At 37.0% G+C, this 22,180-nt stretch overlaps 1 protein-coding gene across 10 annotated transcripts in view; it reads left to right on the forward strand.

The window, feature by feature from the left end:
- The window catches only part of KLF12 (KLF transcription factor 12), a 436,833-nt gene that overhangs the window by 266,736 nt on the left and 147,917 nt on the right, over nt 1-22,180 (forward strand). The window contains exon 4 of one of the 10 annotated variants that reach the window (XM_040487371.1): nt 17,415-17,481. The exons of the other annotated variants lie outside the window; for them this stretch is intronic. The gene's annotated coding sequence lies outside the window, so the exon portion shown is untranslated. The remainder of the gene's footprint in view (nt 1-17,414; nt 17,482-22,180) is intronic. 10 annotated transcript variants of the gene reach the window in all.

Genomic DNA, 22,180 nt, shown 5'->3' on the forward strand with positions numbered 1-22,180 from the left:
CTTCCTTCCTTCCTTCCTTCCTTCCTTCCTTCCTTCCTTCCTTCCTTTCTGTACCACCTGATTTGTAAGTATTGAGGAATTTTCTAGTTATTTTTTTGTAACTAGTATTTAGCCTAATTCCATTGTGGTCAGACAACATATGCTGAGTAATGTTAACTCTTTGGATTTAAGACTTACTTTGTAACTCACGTTATGTCCAAATTCTGATAAATAGCTCGTATTTGGAAAACACTGTTTATTGGGAGATATTAGGCAACTTTTTTTCTAAAAGGGTCAAGTGAAGTAAGTTTATTAATTATATTTTCTGTTTTAATCTTCTATATTACTACCCATTTTTTTTGTTTTCTTGTCATACTAGTTATTGAGAGAAATTTGTTAAAATCCCACACTTTTTTATGGATTTGTTTATTTCTCATTTTAGTCCTTTATATTTTAAGTATTCTCTTTCTATCTTCTTTTTTAAGTTTGTTTATTTTGAGAGAGAGAGAGCAAGAGCAGGGGAGGGGTAGACAGAGAGGGGGAGAGAGAGAGAGAGAGAGAGAGAGAGAGAGAATCTCAAGCTAGCTCCACACTATTAGTGTATGACCTGAGGCAGGGCTCAAACTCATGAACTGGGAGATCATGACCTGAGCCGAAATCAGGAATCAGATACTGAACCAACTAAGCCACACAAGCGCCCCAGTCCTTTATATGTTTGCTTTTTGAGGCTATTTTTTAGGTGTACAAATTGAAAATTATTATATATTTTCATGTTGGAAAAGTCTTTTTATCATTATGAAATGTCCATCTTAGTTCATAGTAATTATTCTATCAATTTTTTTCTAGTATTCGTATAGCTATACCAGCCTTTTTGGCTTAGTATTTGCCTAATTCTTTTCATTCTTTTAGTTTCATCTTTTATATTCTTACATTCAAGATTTGCCACGTTTTGGCTGTTAAAAAATCTAAACTATAAAAATATGTAAAAACCTTAAAAAGCTACACTACTTAATTGCAGAATGTAGGATATTTTACATTTAAATATACGATACTACTTTCTTTGATCTGTCATGTTTTTTTATTACCCTTCCCTTTGTTCTCTGTACTAATCAAGAAACATTTTTTGGTTTATTTTCCACTTTTATTAAGTTTTTAGCTTTTTAGTATAAATACTGTTTTATTGATTTTAATGGTTTTTCCTAGAGATTGTATTGCCCCTTTGACTTGTTAATGCCTACCATAGACCTTTTGCTTGTTTCTAGACAATGCAAAGATGTTGGGACATTTTTTTAAAAGTTTATTTATTTTGAGAGCGTGCATGTGTGCGAGTGTGAGTCGGGGAGAGGCGGAGAGAGAATCCCAAGCAGTGTGGAGCCCAAAGCAGGACTCCATCTCATAAACCGTGAGATGATAACCTGAGCCAAAATCAAGAGTCAGACATTTAGTTGACTGAGTCACTCAAGCACCTGGAACATTTTAATTGTCTGTATCCCTCTCTTTCTTTGTCCTACATTTAAAACCCAACAAGGTACAATTATTGATATATGGTCATTATTCAGTTAGATTTACCTACATATTTACCTTTTTCTTACTGTTCCTTATTGTTTTCCTTCCATATTTTTATATCTGAGATTATTTTCCTCAGGCCGGAAGAATTCTTTTAGTATTTCTTTTGGTGTGGTTCTGGTGGTTATGAATTCTCAGTTTTTGTCTAAAAAGTCAAGTTTATTTTGCCTTGATGTCAAAGTTGTCAGCTATTTAATTTTTTTTTTTTCAACAATTTAAAGATGCCCTTTTGTTGTCTTCTGGCTTTCATCATTTTTGGGGAAAAGTAATTCTCTAGTCAAATAGTAACTTCTTTGCAGGTCATTCTTTCACTATTTTTGAGTAGTTTCCCTTGAACTTACATGGGTTGTGATCCATAGAGATTCTTGAATTTACAACTCAGTGTCCATCATCAGGTTAGAAAATTCTTGGCCGTTATGTTTTTCAGTGTTACTTTTTGCTATTCCTTATTCTCTCTCTGTTCCTTCTGGCCCCCCAGTTGCATACACATAAGATCTAGCCCATATGTCTAGTCCCTTTTAAAGTATCATACTACCTTGCACACTTTTCCATTCCGGACTTCATTTTGGCAAACAATTTCTCACTCATGTTTCAGTTCATTAATCCTTTCTTCTGCTGTATCTTTTCTGCTGTTAAACACAGGTATCAGGTTTTCAGTGTTAGGTATTGTGTGTTTTTTTTCCTCCTAGAATTTATATTTGGCTTTTGTGTATATGTGTTAGATTCTGATTCTGGGGTAACATTTTCTAGTATCTAGTATTTTCTTAAGTATGTTGGTAGTTATTTGAAAGTTTGTGTTTGAGAACCATAAAAATTCTAAATCACATGGTGAGTTTGTTTTCATTGTGTATCTCTCTCCTTTTAGTTTTAAGTGATTTAGAATAGTGTCCTACAATATTTTATAATATTTAAGTGAGTACCAATCAGTGTGGCCATACATCAAAAGATAGTGTAGACAACAGCTGCTTTCACTGTGTTTCTTTCTTTCTTGGATCTTGGGCCTTCAGATTGCTTGGTTGCTTTATTTACTCTCCAGAGTTTTAAAATTGTGTTTTTTGAAGGTTAATCCAACTTTTTGGGGTTTTGTTTGTTTAATTCTTACTGTTCCTAGTAGGAGAGTTGGCCTTATACAAACTGCTCTGTCTTAGCAGAAATGAAATTTACCCCTTTCTCTTCACACATTTTATCTGCTATAAATTATCTATATTTCTTTAGATTATTTTTTATCTCATCACTTTGAATCTTCCCCACAATGCTCCTCATGAAACAGTTTTGCAGTTTAATGCATGTTTTGAAATAGTGGTGGAAAATGTATGCCATCCTCTTTCAAGATCATGTGCTGTGTAGAGCTACTCAATATTACTTTATTATTCTAATAGCAAGCAGAAAGTCATATTTAAAATTCACCTATCAAGTTGACTTTAACTTGCTTTATTTATAAATTCCTCTTTTTTTGCCTTTAAAAAAATTTTTTTTAATATTTATTCATTTTTGAGAGGCAGAGACAGAGTATTAGCAGAGGAGGAGCAGAGAGAGAGGGAGACACGAAATCTGAAGTAGGCTCTAGGCTCTGAGCTGTCAGCACAGAGCCCGATGCAGGGCTCGAACTGAAGAATCGTGAGATCATGACCTGAGTCGTAGTTGGACGCCCAACCAACTGAGCCACCCAGGCACCCCTGTATTTTTTAATTATTATAATGTAACAGTATATATGTCTGTCATCCTCTGTTTTCTATCATTGTTACCTTATACATGAACTTGGACAATTGAACCTTTTAAACCTGTTAATTCTCATTACTCCTTAATGTTGGATTGAATTGAAACTATCGCTCATAACCAAGCTTATTCAGAGTTGCCAATATTGTCTTCTTCGGAATCCTTACTTTTATTGTCTTTCTTTATATAGCACTTGTATTACATGCATATTCCATCATTCCTCTGTGAACATCTCATGTCAGATACTCTAGAAAATTTAGCACAGCCTGAGTGATCGACTTTGGGTTGATTGATGTTCTGTTGGACAGAATTTTTAGCAAGTCTTTCCTTGTCAGTCAGACTAACTTCTGAACTTCTTTGTGATTTAAAACTCTTCTGATTGGATATATCAGATTTATAGTCAATAATGTTTTCCTTTACTCATAATAAAAATCAGGGAACAGTATAAAAACCCTTTCCTTTAATCTTTTGCAAATATATATCAAAATGTCATCTTCCTACTTAATCCCGGGGTATATTTATATCCTGGTAGTTGCGTGTTTTTGTGGGAAGATACAATGTTGGTTATGTTTTTTCCCTAAGAATCAGCCCCCTTTCCTATCATTGCGTATAGTCTACCTCATCTATTGCCTGGTGAAAGCATCAAAAAAAAATTAATAGCTTTTTAAAACTCGAACTTAATAATTCACTCATCAGTGATGTATGGTTTTTAAAGAAATGAATTCCTAATTGAACTACAAGGGGAAAGGGACAATGCCATCTATATGTCACCTTTCTACCAATCAGCTTATCTGCTATATTATAATTAAGGAGCAATTATTTGAGCTTGAATTACTGTTCAGAGTTGCATTGACAAGAAATTACCCAGGACCATTTTATGCAAACCAAGAGGATTTTTGTTTTTATTCTTCAATTATCTTATCCCTTATAATTTTGTGATAGGTAGCATAGTATTAATGAAACACTATAGAATTGATATCATTGGTGTTTTACTCTGGTCTCACAATCTCTTGTCAGTAATTCTAAAATCCTTAAAAGTTCTGAAAAAATTAACTTTTATAAAACTCATTTAAAATTGAAAGCTGGGGGCACCTAGGTGGCTCAGTCGGTCGGGCATCCGACTTCAACTCAGGTCATGATCTCACAGTCTGTGAGTTCGAGCCCCGCATCAGGTTCTGTGCTGACGGCTCAGAGCCTGGAGCCTGCTTCAGATTCTGTGTCTCCGTCTCTCTCTGCCCCTCCCCCACCCATGTTCTGTCTTTCTCTGTCTCAAAAAAAAAAAAATTTAAAAAAAGAATAAAATAAAATTGAAACCTGGACTAAACTGATATGTGGATATTTACAGTTTTTATGTAAGCACCGTGTAAATGCTTGTTTACTGCACAAATATTCATGTGTCTGTGAACGCAGCTTCGCCTCCAACCTTATTGGCAGTGTGCTTTTTACCTTCCCCAAATCCTCAAGGTTTGAAGTCTGAAACATGTGGCCTCAGAGGGTTTACAACAAGAAATTGTGCATCTCTAATTTTTTTCCAGTTAGTTTTGTTAGTTATAATATAAATATATCCCCAAATGTTTTCTGCTGTAGCAGATGATGAACAGATTTTAACATTTGACCTGACAGTGTATACTGTAATTTATTGAATAATAAAGGCCGTGTCATTTTATGGAAGGTAGATGGATATAAACTATCCGATGTAAGTAATCTCTAGTTTTAGCACTAGAATAAAATAGGTAATAGCTAGAACAAAAAAAAAAAAAAATACAACCCCAACTAACTTTAATTGAATGTTTTGTGTCCGAAAGTGGGCATTCAGCAATTATTCTGCAGAACTCCCTTCAAATGTTACAAGTAGATACAAATATTAGTACCATTTATAAGTGACGTTCTGACATTTAGAAAGGTAAGCAACTTGCTTGTGGTTACAGAACTAAGACAGAGCCAGCGCACAAACTTAAACCTAAGTCTCTTGACATCTATAACCTATACCCTCACCCCTCTGCTATTGTGTTGTAATATATCTGTTAAAATTAATCAGATAAGACATTTAATAAATGTGGAATACAATTTCATGATCAACTCTTGATTATCTTTGTGTTGATTACAGGGAAAAAATGCTAATAGCAAATCAACTTCCTTTTGTCATTCACCATGTATCTGGGATCCTTTCTTCTGCTGTCACTTGGCTTATGCTCAAGAAATACAAATGAATTTTAACATGAGCCTGAGAAAAAGAATATAATGATGGCGGTAAATCTGCTGGAATCATATAATGAATTTAAAACCCAACATAAATGCTTTTGGGATTATCTGCCAGTTGGGATTACTTACTCTGTGATCCCTTGTAAGACTGCAGATAATTGAACGTTGGCTATTTTACTGCAACTGAAAGTACTGATGCTGAGAAGAAAATGAACCATCTGAATGTGAGCTCACTTATTTATTTAATAATTAATTTGGGATTTCATCACGGGAATCATTTAAAGCCAAAAAACACAGAGTAGCTTTATGTTATGGGAATCAAGGTTCTATTATTAGAATCAAAGAAGTAATCAATGTGCCTGATTTTTTTTCTTTTTCTTATTTATTCAATAAATAATCAAGTAATGTATAGTTAATGCTTTCTTAGAGATATTATAAGGAAAACTAATAAAGGAGAAGCAATTCTGCTAATATATGTTCGTGAAGTCCATGAAAGCTTTTACTTCACCTTTTTGACTCTACTTCATGAAACAATATGGTCTTCAAATTGCACAAAATAAAAGAAGAATGTTTTAAGAGGGGGTGATTACTGAGATTTTAGTCTTTCCTGGTCTACTATAGGCATACATTATAAAATCAGTCATGGGAATCAGTATTGTATTATAGTTGAGACCAGGGGTTATGTTGTCAGAGATTTGCTAAGAATTATCTTGACATTGCCATTTGCCACCTGTGGAGCCATTAGCACATTTCTTAACCCCTCTCGGTTTCAAATTCCTATCTGTAAAATTGATTAATAATAATTTCCTCCATTGGGATGTTGTGAGGTTTAAATGAATATACCATAATGCACATACCCATGTCTGTTAGGTATACATGACTTTACACCTTTTTATGTGGTGAAGGTGATTCAGGTCCAAGGCTTATTAGACTTAGCCAGCAGTAGCCACCCTTTAGCTGATATCGAGAAGCCTTACTGGAAAGGCAGATCCTTATTCTATTTGGGACCGTCAGTTGACTTAAGCTCTCTGAGTCAACCTGAGCTCCCCGTTGACTTTTACAAATATAAACATATCTGTATTCTTCTGTTCACTTAAGCACAGGTATGAAAGCTAACCAATATTAAATACAAAAAGAAGACACATGAACTCACACATATACACACATCTAATATATAGGTCATAAACTCCTCAAGTAATTTTTGTCTGTATGCTCACTACACCCACCCACACACACACCCACCCCCCCCCCCACACACCTGTAATTTTTAAGTGTGCTGCATGCTAGGAAGTCACAAGAATATATACATGCTAACTAAGATTTATACCAGTACATAAACCACACCCACAGGGATGCACATACTAATGTTTGCACGGTACAGATACATTTACATTTACAACACATATGGAAGAATTTTTGGAGGAGAAAATGAAAACAAAGGAATCCAAAGAAAAAGGGGAAAACAGGGAGGTAGAAGAATAGAAAAGGTAAGAAAGAGATGATAGCTTAGTGTAGAGTTTCTCAACCTCGGCACTACTGATCTTTTGTCTTTGTTGTAGTCTTTTCCTGTTACCCTTGCCCTCATTTGTGATCATCAAAAACGTCTTCAGACATTCATTTCTTGGTGTCCCCTGGGAGACACAGTTATCCTGGCTGAGAACTCTGTTAGTGTAAGAGAAAACGTCAGATATGTAGATGGAATTGGGGACCGTGGAATGGAGGTAGGCAAAAGTTCTAGTCTTTTAGGTTTAAAAGAAAGTTGGGGGGGCAGTGCCTGGGTGGGTTAGTCAGGTAAGTGTCTGACTTCGGCTCAGGTCACGATCTCACTGTTCTTGAGTTCAAGTCCACATCGGTCTCTGTGCTGACAGCTCAGAGCCTGGATCCTGCTTCAAATTCTGTGTCTCCCTCTCTCTCTGCCCCTCCCTTGTTCGCACTCTCTCTCTCAAAAATAAATAAAACATTAAAAAAATGAACGTTTAACAGAAATGAACTGAGCATAATAAACAAATAGGAGGAGAAAGGGGAGTAGAATGAAATACATGGAAAATGTACCGTGGAGTTTGGAAGGAAGGAGTAAGTCAGGTTTGCTGGTTTAGGGCATCACCACAGAAGGAATTAGAGTAGTGTTTTTATTACTACAGGATGGAAAATTAGCCGGATCAGACATATGCATTTATCATTGTATCTAATTATAAAATTTATAACCTGCCTTTCATGTATTATTTCCTAATGGACAGAAAAAAATGCGTACAAAATCATAACTAGCTTTGTGGAATTTAATAGACATTAAAACTAAATTTTACAACCAGAGAGAACTTTATCTTTTAACTGTTATTGTAATATATTTAGCAATTCTGTGCATCTTTTAGTTGTCCAAAACAAAAGCAAAGCCCCAAAAGTAATGTACTTCAAATGAACAAAAATAGAAAGTGTGACTCAGCCATTATTAGGTATTAGGCCCACTGAAAGTGTGCGTCTTTAATCTCCTCTTAAAAATTATTTTGTGATATCTGGAAACTGCTGCCCTAAAGTTCTGTAGTGAGAGAAATTACAAAAATGGCAATTAATGAATTAAATTCTTTTTAAATGAAGGATTGAGCCAATAGAAATGTTCAACTCTAATGTTTGTATATATGTTATAATTAAGTTAATGTATTTACTGTTTGTTAAGTTTTAGACATGGGGTAATTTCATAGATTTATTCAATTTCAGAGTTAATAAGGGCTTTAGAGAGCAACTGGAGCTTTACTAATGAGCTTTAATTAAGAGCTTACTGTGGACCAGGGACTGTGATAGGTGCAGGGCTGCAAAAGAACTAGAAGAAATGGTGTCTTCACGGGCACACAGCCTCATTAGACAAGGACCCGGGAAGCTCAGAGTGCTTGGAAGACTGAGGGTGGGATCTCATTCAGGACAAGTGGAATCTGATAGGGCTGGAGGAGGTAAAAGACCCAGGAAGTATGCAAAAGCATCATCAGAGTCATTTCATTAGACATTAAAGGGAGAGAGACAATAAGTGAACTGGTTGCGTAAAATAGAACCCAAGCTAGAACCTAGGTAAGGTTGCCTTTTATAAAACCCCCCTGCCTCTCCTTTATTACTGTAACTTTTACAAAAGTTACACTTTATGACACTGCTTTTATCAAGAGACATGCATCCTTGATCAAAAATAAAACATTTATTTCTTAATTTCTGAGTTGTGTTTTTTGGGTTTTTTTTTTTTTTGGCTTTTTAAAGAAAAGGAACAAGAAAGTCAGTAAATGGTGAACTGATTTATCCACTTACATTTCTAATGGAACTACTTACAAATGTATATAGGCTTTTGGTTTTCCATTTTATTTTTTTTAATGCTTATTTATTTTTGAGAGAGAGAGAGAGAGCACAGGCAGGAGAGGGACAGAGAGAGAGAATCCAAGCAAGCTCTGCACTGTCAGCCCAGAGCCTGATGCAGGGCTTGATTTTACCAACCATGAGATCGTGACCTGAGCTGAAATCAAGAGTCAGATGCTTAACCGAGTGAGCCACTCAGGCGCCCCTTGGTTATTCCATTTTATTCTCCCATATTTCTCATTTCTTTCAAACTTATGTAACATACAGTGTGGCCAAGGCACAAAATTTGGATGCTATTTTTGTTAAGAATGATTGTTCTAGTTGCTGTTATCCTAAGGCTTAATGTGAGAACAAACAAGAGCTAAAGAAGAAATAAACATCGTGATGCGGGTCACTGATGCCTGCCTCATGCCATTAAATTTGTTATGTGCCAGGCGTATAGGGAAAGTGGGTAAGTACTTACTGACAGGTATCCAAGTAGTGCTCATTTTACCCTTTCTTCAGTTGGATATTGCCATATACTGATTTCACATGAGCTGCATAAAAACATTTCTCAAATAAAGACATGAGCTTGCTCTCTCCCTGTTCTAGGGCTCCCATAGGAAAGCACTGGGGAGGAAATTTAGTCTTAGGAATTACTCTTGGGCTTAGATCACAGATCCATATAATATCCTGGCCTCAGATGACTCAAGTTCTTTGAGAGTGAATTTCTTCATTTAATGTACTGCAGGAGAAAATTCTGCCAATTATTGTTGTACGAAATATTATATAAATGTTTATTCTTCTGCATTCTTAGAAATTATTTTAATTAAGTATTTGATTTGTGGTCGTAAGGTCTCTATACTTATTTGGATGTGTGCTTGTTTTGTATGTGCACTCTGAAGAAGTTGATTTAAAGAGCACAATTTTGTTTCCTCAGATTCACTTTTAATGCCCTCCCGTTTACAAGGCACAATGCTTGAAACATTCCCCACTCCATATGCATTTCGTGTTTTCTGAGTGCAGTTCGCTAAAAAGTGATGACACTTTGATTACACCTCTGGGGTGGGGGTGCGAGAGTGGCTTCTTTCAGGGTAGGCATTAAAATCCTTTGTGGCATCCTCACATTTGTCCGAGTGCAGTGCTGAGTATATAGTAATGTGCATAAATACTTATTGATTGAGTGAAAGCTTTTCATCAGAAACATAAAAAGCTTTTTTTGTTCCCACATACTGGCATATAAGTGTTTTCAATAATTTCTCAAGTATGAAAATGTTTTTCCAGTAAACTGTAATGCAGCAGCTTGGGATTTCCAGAGGAATCCATAGTTTCAACTTACCAGGGTTACTGCAGTTACATACCTTTAAATATAATTGTTACCAATTGTATTTAGCTCTTGTCTTTAGTTTCATTCTGGCTATACAGATCAAGACACAGTTACATAGGTAGAAACACGGTTATACAGGTGGAGACATTAATTTCTGTAGAATAGCCATGTGGCCCATCTAAAACTGATACCGGGAACACCATTGGCAGATCAGCTTTTAACAGAATTTGCTATTTTCTTCTAACAACATTATGGTTCACTAGAATCTAGGGAGAGCCAGATTAAAAATTAGAAATGCCTCTGTTCCTTTTTCAGATTTTTTTCTTAAAATATATATTCTACACTCCTCATATGTGTATCTTCCCAAAATATAACACATTTCTTTTTATTTTAAAAGTAGCACAGGTTCACTGTAGAAAATAAGGAAAACTTAGGGGAAAAGGAAATCTAGATCGCCCACAAATTTTCCAGATGGAGAAACCATTATTAACATTCTGGAGTAGTTTTCTACCTTTTTCTTATTTTCATATGTAAATAAAAACGGGATGGGGGGAGACAAAATGAAACGTATTCTTTATATGCAGTTTTGTATCCTGACATTTTTTTTTAGCTCAACATCATATAGATAGTATTCTTTCATGTCATTGAATATTGTTTCTCAAACCTGCCTGGTCATTGGAGTCACATGATGCTTTTTAAACTCCTGGCATCTGTACCATTTCCCAGACTTACTGTGTCTCTTGCCTGTGTACTTTTGAAATGTTCCAGGGTGGGACTGGGGGGGGGGGGGAGGATTCAGTTTATCGTCAGGGCTAAGGCCTTTGTTGCAAGCTTTATTCTGTTTTTATGCCCGCCTTGTTGTGTCTAATGTTCACTCTTATAAATAAGACAAAAATGAGGATTCGTGTATACTCCTTTGTCAAAATCCCAAATTGCTGTCTTTGTCTACATACAAGTCCCTGCATTAACATATCCTGTTTTCTCAGGAGGAGATTTTTTTTTTTTAATTTTTTTTTAACGTTTATTTATTTTTGAGACAGAGAGAGACAGAGCATGAACGGGGGAGGGTCAGAGAGAGGGAGACACAGAATCTGAAACAGGCTCCAGGCTCTGAGCAGTCAGCACAGGGCCCGACGCGGGGCTCGAACTCACGGAGTGTGAGATCGTGACCTGAGCCGAAGTCGGCCGCTCAACCGACTGAGCCACCCAAGCGCCCCAGGAGGAGATTTTTATAACCAACTTGAATATATAAACTCAAATAGCTTAATGATAGCAGTATAATATTTTAATATGTTAAACTACTTATAAAAAATCATACTTTATGTTAAATACTGTATACATTTTAAAATATTAAATTTTTCCGGACTCCCAAATTTTATATTTCATTCGTTGTCTTCACATGCAAGTTCAACGTCAATGGCATTGTCCTCACTAGAGCCACTTTTTAAGTCATCGTTTTCTCAAATACGTCATCTTGACTCATGTCTAATTTGCTTGATATACAACATAGTTTAAATCAGTGATGATGATGATGTTGCCACTGGGATTTTTCTCCAAAGCCACCTAAAGTACTTACGTGAAATTGAGATGGTTGGCATATATGTAATCTTCCTGATAGAAAACCATCTTTTGGAAGCTTCTTTACAGTGCCAGCACTTTGAAATCGTGAGGTCATGCCACATCCACATCCATATTCCGAAGGAATCATGACTCAATATGTTAAGTTTCCTTGACTCCCTCCCCTTTTATGAAGCACATTCTGTCTGGTGATTGCTGAAAGCCAACACTGGTATTGATTGAAGATTTTAATTCCAAATGTTATTCTGTTTTTACAATTAGAGTACTTAGGGGTAAACTGATCCTGAATATAAAGGGTAAATAGATCCTGAATATATGGTCCCTCTTCATCATTAAGAGACAGAGAGAGAGAGAGAGAGAGAGAGTGTGTGTGTGTGTGTGTGTGTGTGTGTGTGTGTGTGTACGTACACATGCATATATATGGGAGTGGAGGGAGGAAAAAAGAGGGGGATAGCAATGCCCTAGAGGCTTAAAAATGTTATTAGTTGGGGCCCCTGGGTGGCTCAGTCGGTTGAGCGTCCGCCTTCGGCTCAGGTTGTGATCTCACAGTTTGTGGGTTCAAGCCCCACGTCGGGCTCTGTGCTGACAGCTCAGAGCCTGGAGCCTGCTTCAGATTCTGTGTCTCCCTGTCTCTCTGCTCTTCCCCCACTCATGCTCTGTCTCTTTCCCCTTCAAAAATAAATTAAAAAAAATTTTTTTTTAATTAAAAAAATGTTATTACTTGTTTTAAGGTGTTTTAAGACTCAAGACAAAGTCCAACAGTATTCCTGAAAGTATGTACCCATTCACCCTGTTAGCCTGCAGCATAATACAGTGTCCATTTTACTGCGTTCTTGACAGCATTACTATTAACCTTTTTTAAAAATTCCTATGTCTTATAAATAAGTATCCCAGCCAATAGGAGTAGTGAGCTGAGATGTCCCCTGTCATTCTAAGTCTCCTCTGATTTGCAGGGGTCTTGGCTGGCCGGCAGCTTATCTTTTTCAGTCACATGAATTGTCCTTTCTGCTTTTCCTGTCCCTGCCTTTGTGGTCTCTGGGGCTCCAACCTGCCCCTTCTCCCCTTTTCCTCGTATGCACTTCCTGTTTGGTAGAATCAACAGGGGGCATGATTGTACAGGCCATACTCCATGTAATCGTGTTAATTATGTACACCTGAGCGTGCCTTGTAGCGATTGTGGTTGAATGGGGGACCACTTCCAAAACCTAGCCACGCTTGCATCCTTTCAGATCCTTAGACCTGCATGCATCTATATCTCACTTAATAGGAATCCAGAAGATGAGGCTAAAAGTGTTGCACAAGAGCATTTTAGTGACTTGATAGTGAGCTGAGCTAGAATTAAATCCTGGATAAGTTCTGGGGCATTTAAACTCTGTTGCCTTTCTACTTGTGCCATTTTCCCATTGCAGCTGCCTTCGATGCCAGGGCTAAGTGGGAAAAGGTAGATTTCTGTCTTTGCCATTAGTCTTGTTTTGTCTGGTGGTTGATCTCTCTTTAAAGGCATTTTCTCTGAGAAGAGAAGCATATAGAGGCAATTCTTGACTACTTGCTTGCTTAAAGATCCCACAACGACCTGCATTTTGCATACACACCTCCTTATACAAAAAAAAAAAAAAAAAAAAAGGATTGCATTATTGCTTTATATGTTGTAAGGCGTAAGGGTTTCCAAATGTATCGTTTGACTCTCTCATCCTCTTTGGGTCAAGTTTTCTTGTCTCTGCAATTTGATGTACTCCACCACTGTGAGCTGTCACTGTAAAAATAACTGGGGTGAACATTTTGTGAAATCAAAAGCAAGATCCATCTGGTAGCAGAGAAGATTAATCTGTTTGAGAATGGTAAACATTAGTGCATATTTTAAAATCTGTAATGAGCACAGGGAGAACATTCTTAGGATGAAGATTCAAGTGAACTTTTTTTTTTCCATAAGAGCCTATAACACATGCTTTCCTTTAATATATTGCGAATGTGAAATTTTATCATTAAAAAAATTTTTTTAATGTTTATTTAGTTTTGAAGGAGAGAGAGACAGAGCACGAGCGGGGGACGGGCAGAGAGAAAGAGGGAGACACAGAATCTGAAGCAGGCTCCAGGCTCTGAGCTGTCAGCACAGAGCCTGACGCGGGGCTTGAACTCACAAGCCATGAGATTGTGACCTGAGCTGAAGTCGGACGCCCAACCGACTGAGCCATCCAGGTGCCCCTAAACTTTATCATTTTAAATCGGTCACTGAGGGGCACCTGGGTGGCTCAGTTGGTCAAGTGTCCAACTTTGGCTCAGGTCACGATCTCACAGTTCATGGGTTCGAGCCCCCGTCCGGCTCTGTGCTGACAGCTTGGAGCCTGGAGCCTCCTTCAGATTCCTTGTCTCCCTCTCTCTCTCTGTCCCTCCCCTGCTCATGCTCTGTCTCTCTCTGTCTCAAAAATAAATAAAACATTAAAAAAAAAATCAGTCACTGAATAATAAAAAATAATTTAAAACTAAAAGATTAAAAAATTCTAATGATGAGATAGAAAAACATAAGCCCGAAACAGTTATCCCCGGTTTTTTATTCACAAGTGTTGTGATAATAGTTTTGGATTATTAACTTTTGTGAAGAATGATAAACAAAATAATAGACAAAATTGGATCTCACTAACATCATTAATACTGAATTCAGTTTCCTAAAAATAATTAGAGGGATTTATTTTTTAGTACAAATTTAGGTTTACAGAATAATTTAGCAGATTGGACGCAAACATTCCATATTCCCACCTCAGCCTCCCTCCCCCCTGCACGGGTTCCCCTAGTGGTGAAGTCTTGCATTACTGTAGCACTTTGGTCACACTTGATTTAATGAACCTATATCAATATGTTGGTATTATCTTCGCATTAAGGTTTTCGGTCTTTGTGTGGTACAGTTCTGTGGGTTTTGGCAAGTGCATGGTGACATGTGTCCACCACTGCAGTAACATACAGAAGAGTTTGCCTCAAACATCCTCTGTGCTTTCTCATTCTTCCCTCCCCTCCCTTTCCCAAGCCCCTGGCAACTACTGATCTTTTTACTCTCTCCGTAGTTTCGTCTTTTCCAAGATGACATATAGTTGGAATCATAAAATTTATGTTTAAGACATCTTTGTATGCTTTGTAAGGTTCACTGTGACAGCAGTTGTAAAAAAAACAAATAATAAGGAGCAAAACTAACTTCCTAGACTTCTTTTCGACATTAGTTTTAGTGACACTGCTTCTTCACATCATTTGGTCAGGTGAATGGGATTTAAGTGGCTTCATATCTTCAGCACAGTATTCACATCTCGCAAATGTGATGAGGGGGTGCCTGGGTGGCGCAGTCGGTTAAGCGTCCGACTTCAGCCAGGTCACGATCTCGCGGTCTGTGAGTTCGAGCCCCGCGTCGGGCTCTGGGCTGATGGCTCAGGGCCTGGAGCCTGTTTCCGATTCTGTGTCTCCCTCTCTCTCTGCCCCTCCCCCGTTCATGCTCTGTCTCTCTCTGTCCCAAAAATAAACAAACGTTGGAAAAAAAAAAATTAAAAAAAAAAAAAAGCAAATGTGATGAGTATTCACTGATTATGTTATATGATAAAGTATTACTTGTTTGCTAAATACCTGTATGTTTATATAACATATAACACATTGTGTTTGTGTCCACACATTTCTGTCAGTCTTTTCATTGCTCAGGAATGTCTGCTATTAAAAAAAAAAACAAAAAAACACATAATCCCCTCTATCCTTCACCAGCCTATACGAGAGGAATCCTTGCCATTTCATACCACCCCAACTTTGCCACACACACGTGCCAAACCAGGGTTTCGGGTTTGCAGCCAACTGATAACGTAGATCCCAAGTGCTTTGGATAAATGATACCATTCGTGAAAATCCTAGGAAATAAATAGGTCATAGAAAAACATGACCACTGGGAAATAAGGAAAATCTGGGATAAATGTAAATGTGTATTGAACCCCTTTTGAAAGGCTACCATTTTCAACTCAAGCGTGAAAGCATAAAAATATAAATGTAAAAGCACACAGTCCATTACGTTATGCATATGTTGTGAATTTTCTTAAGGAATCAGTCGTTTCCTAAACTAACTCTTGAGATATTGAGATAACACAGTTGAACTAAATATTCATTCAAATATCTTCCCCTTGAAGGCAGGAGATAGTTCATTTAATGCTTTTCAAGTCAAAGTCATTGTAGCATATTTCTACTTTTTTGCTTTTATTCTCTCATCTGTACTTTTCTCTCTCTCTGTCTCTCAAGTATACTTTGCTTTAATTTTTTTTGGCGAGTTTTATAAATACACACTCTTACAGTATTTGTATTTAAGAGTTTGCCCTTGAACATGTAGAGTAAAATCAGAAAATCACTGGGCTGAAAGTAAGACAAATGATGACCAACCGGGCCCATGTAAGACAAATCTTGAAAAATGGGTTTTCCTTTTTAGTAAAATAAAACAACAGAGAAAAAAGTACAGTGCATGCTTTGTTCACAAGTACTTGTTTGGTGACTTTTACACTTAGAGCAAAAATGGCCAGAGTTGTAGATGGCTTGCTTTCGGGATGGTGCTCATAGCTCTAAAATTCCATTTACTTAGGAGGGAAGCGAAGGCACAAAAACTAAGCATGTATCTACTGTGCACTTCGTGTAAAAACAAAAAAAGGAATTTTGCTCTTTAAATGTACTTACATCTAAAATAACGCTGTGTGGGGCGCCTGGGTGGCGCAGTCGGTTAAGCGTCCGACTTCAGCCAGGTCACGATCTCTTGGTCCGTGAGTTTGAGCCCCGCGTCAGGCTCTGGGCTGATGGCTCAGAGCCTGGAGCCTGTTTCCGATTCTGTGTCTCCCTCTCTCTCTGCCCCTCCCCTGTTCATGCTCTGTCTCTCTCTGTCCCAAAAATAAATAAACGTTGAAAAAAAAAATTTAAAATAACGCTGTGTAACTTAAAAGCTTCTGTTATCACAGGATATGGGTTCATAGATATAGTTTATTTCCTTTATTTACATGACGTGCACAGTAAGTTTCCTTAACACTGCCCATAAAAAATAAATGTCAATTAATCACCAATTCAGACAGTGAGACTTATACAAACCGATCTCTGCTGAGGCATAAGAAACAAATAATGATCTGCTTTTTCATCCCATGGTAAGACTGGCGAAGAATGGTCAACATCCCAAAATAATTATTTTAACACAATATATATTGTGATAATGGGTACAAACTGAACTATGGATTGATGTAGGTTACTTATTTGTGGAATTAAGAAATCAAACCAATCAATTAAAATGTTTTCCATTGTACACATCATCCTATGGGTCAATCTAATTAAGCAAGAAAAAAACCACAGAATCAAATTTAACAGTGTCACATGACTGTCTTTTGTATTTTAAGAGAACATGTGTTTGTTTAAAATCACATGAACCCTAAAAAATATGCATAATGTTTTGACTTGTAGCTACTTTTGTAGTGTATGTATCCGTTTGATTGGTTAGCAAACACAGTACCTCTACAGTAGCTGTATTTATGCAATCCTTCATCAGAATATTTTATGCTCAGTGCATGGAATCAAGTCTCTTCTGAGAGTTATAGTCATAGATGAGGTTGTATTGGAATTTTTAGTTCTGAGAGGGGGAGCTCATTTGCTTCTATCCCATACTAACCAGTATTATTTAAAAGCTGTTAATACCCTTAATACAATCTATAAAATAATTGTATGAGTTTGGAATCGTATTACTCTTTTGTAGGTAAATAAATTCACTCCTAGAAAATTTTATTGATGACACCAAGACGGCACAGCTAGTAAGTGACAGGGTAAGTCATGAATTCTTTGCGTCCAAATCAAATTTTCTTTCTATAATGACCAGACTACAGGCTATAAAGCAAAGATTATTGTAAAAGTTAAACCACAAGCTGTGTAATGTTAGGTCACTTTATAATCTTTCCTAAAAACAACCTTGAGACTATTTCTCAACAAGTTTAGAAAGATAAAATTAAATAGACTTTATTTAAATGCTGGCTGGCTGGATGAATAGATGAATGGATAGATAAATGGATAGTTGGGGACCTCCCGTTTGTGTGTGTGTGCAGGGGGGTGTAAATGCTCTACTTCTCTGAAGATCCTTGGTGCCATTAAAGACAAAACAGATGACATGTAAATCTTGGATAACGTGTAGCAAAATATTGTCTAAGCAGTCCTTAACCATGATTACACATAATCTCTGGAGGTATTTCCAAAGATGTGATTGCGTCCAGACATTTTTTGTCACTTTTTGAGATTACGAAGTGATTAAAAGATACGACCAATATTAAAAGCACTTTTTATTCATTATCAGACCATAATAAGGTTCAGCTGATGATAATGGCTGCCTATAGGAAACACGTCTAATACTCTGGATACTAACATGTAGGAGGTTTTAGATTAATTTTTACATTCATTCAACAAAATGCCTGAAGCTAAAGCTACATTTTTAAAATGTTTATTCGGGAAGAAGATTATCTTATTAGGAAAGTTCATATGTGATCCCCCAGATCGCCGAAAGGAACATATTCACTAGAATATTATGTATAATATTTTATCAAGTGGATTATTATGATTAAAACTGGCTTTCAGACTTTTTAAGAAAATAGTATATGACAATATAATCTTGTCCGTATTTATCTTTAGATTTTCAGATATACATTTTATTAAATATATTGTTACATTTACCTTGCTGCATTTGGCCTGTATTCAATAATTTGTTAAGAGATTTTTAAAATTATTTTATTATTACCCTTTCAAGGGATATTGTATAATTCTCTGGAAAGATTGTGTGTAATCATTTACATTATAAAATGTTTCTGCAGTGGTGAATTATACCTTGGCACTTGGTTTTGTCTAAGTGAGAATCTTGTGTCTAACTTCATATGTAGGAGGAGAAAGATTTGTGGTGGAAATAGTCGTGATTTCCCAAATTAGAATTCTGGATTGTCTAATAGAAAAAAGAAAAAGAAATTAATTAAGACCATTTTTAATGATAGCATATGCTTAAAGACATATTTTATAGTTTCACTGATAAATCAGTTGAGATATTTTATGGCATTCATTACTCTCATTCTCTTTGACAGAAATCCAGTATTCCCTTAAAATCTTACACATCCTTAGAAGAACATCAGCAGCAAAATTTAGCTGAAGTCACCACTCCCAGACAAAAATCTTGGTGGACTTTTATTTAAACAAGCAGCAACAGCAGCACTCAGTTGACAGTGCAGTGAATATTAATTAGTGTTGTATCAAGAATTGAGTGGTTAGTAATCAAAGGTAAAATTTTAGCACGGAATCCTTTGTTTTTGTTTTTGTTTTAAATATTTATTTATTTTGAGACAAAGAGAGTGTGTGCACGCACATGTGCATGGGAGTGGGGGAAGGACAGAGATAGAGGGGGAGAGAGAATCCCAAGCAGGCTCTGGGCTGTAGAGCCTACATGTCGACCTGCACATCAGGTCATGAGATCAGGACCTGAGCCGAAAACAAGAGTCAGGCGTTCGAACCAACAGTCAAACAGGTGTCCCTGTTTGTTTCTTTAACAGAAGTTTCTCTTCCACGTGGTGCTTAAAATTTCCAACTTTTGTTCATTTCTAATCTTTTCAGCATTCTTACCCCTTAAATGTTTCCTGGTGAAATACCCCTGTCTTCTTTCACTTTTTCACTGTCTCAAATACTTGTACAAGCACACCTCATGTTATTGTGCTTCACTTTTTTGCACTTCACAGATACTGCTTTTTTTTTTTTTTAAACCAATTGAGGTTTGTGGCAACTACATCTAAGCAAGTCTGTCGGCACCACTTCTCCAATAGCATTTGCTCATTTTGTGTCTCTGTGTCACGTTTTGGTAATTTTCATGATTATTAAAACTTTTCATTATTATTACATTTGTTATCGTGATCTGTGGTCAGTGATCTTTGATGTTACTATGGTAATTGTTTAGAGCACCACGAACAGCATCCACATGGGACAGCAGACTTAATCAGCACAAGTTGATTGTGCTGTTGATTGTTCCACCGACCAGACATTCATGGTCTCTCTCCCTCCTTGGGTCTTCCTATTCCATGAGGCACAACATTATTGGAATTAGGCCAGTTAGTAACCCTACTGTGGTCCTCTTTATGTTCAAGAGAAAGGGAGAGTCACCCACTGTAAACCAAAAGCTAGAAAGAAGTAAGCTTAAGTGACGAAGGCATGTGAGAAGCCAAGATAGGTTGAAAGCTAGGCTTCTTGCACCACACGGTGAGCCAAGCTGTAAATGCAGAGGAAAAGTTCTTGAAGGGAATTCAGAGTGCTACTCCAGTGAATACATGAATGATAAGAAAGTGAAACAGCCTTATTGCTGATATGGAGAAAGTTTTAGGGGTCTTGATAGAAAATCAAACCAGCCACAACATTTTCTTAAGCCAAAGCTTAATCTAGAGAAAGGCCCTAACACTTGACTTTTGCAAAAACTGACAGAGGTGAGGAAGCTACAAAAGAAAATTTGAAGCTAGATTGGTTCTTGAGCTTCAAGGAAGGAAGACGTCTCCCTAACATACAAGTGCAAGGTGAAGCAGCACGTGCTGATGTAGACGCTGCGGCAAGTTGTCGGGAAGATCTGACTGAGATCACTAATGAAGGTGGTTACACGAAATAACAGATTTTCGATGTAGACAGAACAACCTTGTATTGGAAGAAGATGCCATCTAGGGCTTTCATAGCTAGAGGCGAGGAGTCAATGCTTGGCTTCAAAGGACAGGCTCACTATCTTTTTAGAGGCCAGTGCGGCTGGTGACTAAATTGAAACCCTGTGCTCATTGACCATTCCAAAAATCCTAAGGCCCTTAAGAATTATGCTAAATCTACTCTGCCTGTGCTCCATAAATGGAACAACAAAGCCTAGATGACCGTCCATCTGTTTACAACATGGTTTACAGAATTTTTTAAGCCCACTGTTGACACCCGCTGGACAGAAAAAATAGATTCTTTTCACAATATTGCTGCTCACTCACAGTGTACCTGGTCAGCCAAGAGCTCTGATGGACATGTACAATGAGATTAATGTTGTTTTTGTCCCTAACACAACATTTATTCTGCAGCCCATGGATCATGGAGTAATTTCAGCTTTCAACTCTTATTAAAAACTACATTTGCAACGTTGTACCTGCCATAATGATTCCTCTGATGAATCCGGGAAAAATAAACTGAAAAACTTCTAGAAAGGATTCACTGTTCTAGTTGCTATTAACAGCATTTGTGATTCATGGGAAGAGGCCAAAATATCAACATTCGCAAGAGTTTGGAGGAAGTTGGTTACAACCCTCCTGGTTGACTTTGAGGGATTCAAGACTTGAGTGGAGGAAGTAATTGCATATGTGGTAGAAATAGCAAGAGAACTAGAATTAGAAGTGAAGGTTAGCAATTTTTTAGCAATAAAGTATTTTTAAATTAAGGTATGTATGTTTTTTTAGGCGTAACGCTTTTGTACACTTAAGACTGCAGTTCTAATGTAGACATAACTTTTATATGCACTGGGAAGCCAAACAATTCACTTAGCGTGCTTTCTTGCAACATTCACTTTATTGCCATGGTCTGGAGCTGAACCCACAAGATGTCTGATGTATGCATGTGGTCCTTTCGATTTCTAGCTTCTCCAAACACTTCTCATTCAGCGTTTGCCTTGGTTTCTCAGAGCTTTTGTTGTCGCTCTTGGCTATCTCCTGTGTTCCCGTCACCTCACTACAGCTATACATTTATGGATTCTCACCTTAGAACCCATGCATTTCAATTTTCCCCTTTCTGAAAACAAGGAAATAAATTCCATATGATGATTTCAGGATCAAGTCTTCAGGTGTTTTTTCTTTCCAAAAAGGAGGAGCAAAAGTATGCCACAGATGTTTTGAAACCATATTTAGGCAATATTGCTAGCTTTCCATACATGTATGTGCAGCCTGAAGCAACAATCATGGATGGCTTTACCTGCCTCATTATCCCAGTAGAAGAGGTAAGTATGGCTGTAAGGATATAATATTATGTCAATACTGTAAACAGGTGAATGGTAAAGTAGGGATTTTGTCCTCTTTATACTGTTGAGGCATTGCCTGGAGACATGTTGGCTACATTTTTACCTGCTACATATGAAGAAGGAACCAACATGTGTCTCTGTGATGGTGATGCTTATAAATTCATGCATAATGTGTCCAAGGTCCCAAAGTTGATGTGTGCGGTTCAAAGATTTGGTTTATCTTTGTGATCTTTGTGATCATTTTCTGTATTTTGGTTTAAGCTCATGTAAAAGCTCTGTAGTTCTCACATATTTGAATATACCTAGCGACTCCTAATGTTTGGTCCTTCATAGCTTTCCTAGTATATGCAACAGAATTATAAGAGGAACACTGTGTATTTGTTGTTATAAAACAGGGTTTAAGGAGTAAATATTTTTCTTAGTGGTGGATTAAGCAGATACCTACAAAAGATGGACTCCTGTTCATAATCCAAAGAAGTCGA

Source organism: Herpailurus yagouaroundi, unplaced genomic scaffold (genome assembly GCF_014898765.1).
Source record: "Herpailurus yagouaroundi ecotype Mexico unplaced genomic scaffold, PumYag 164, whole genome shotgun sequence".
Taxonomy (NCBI): domain Eukaryota; kingdom Metazoa; phylum Chordata; class Mammalia; order Carnivora; family Felidae; genus Herpailurus; species Herpailurus yagouaroundi.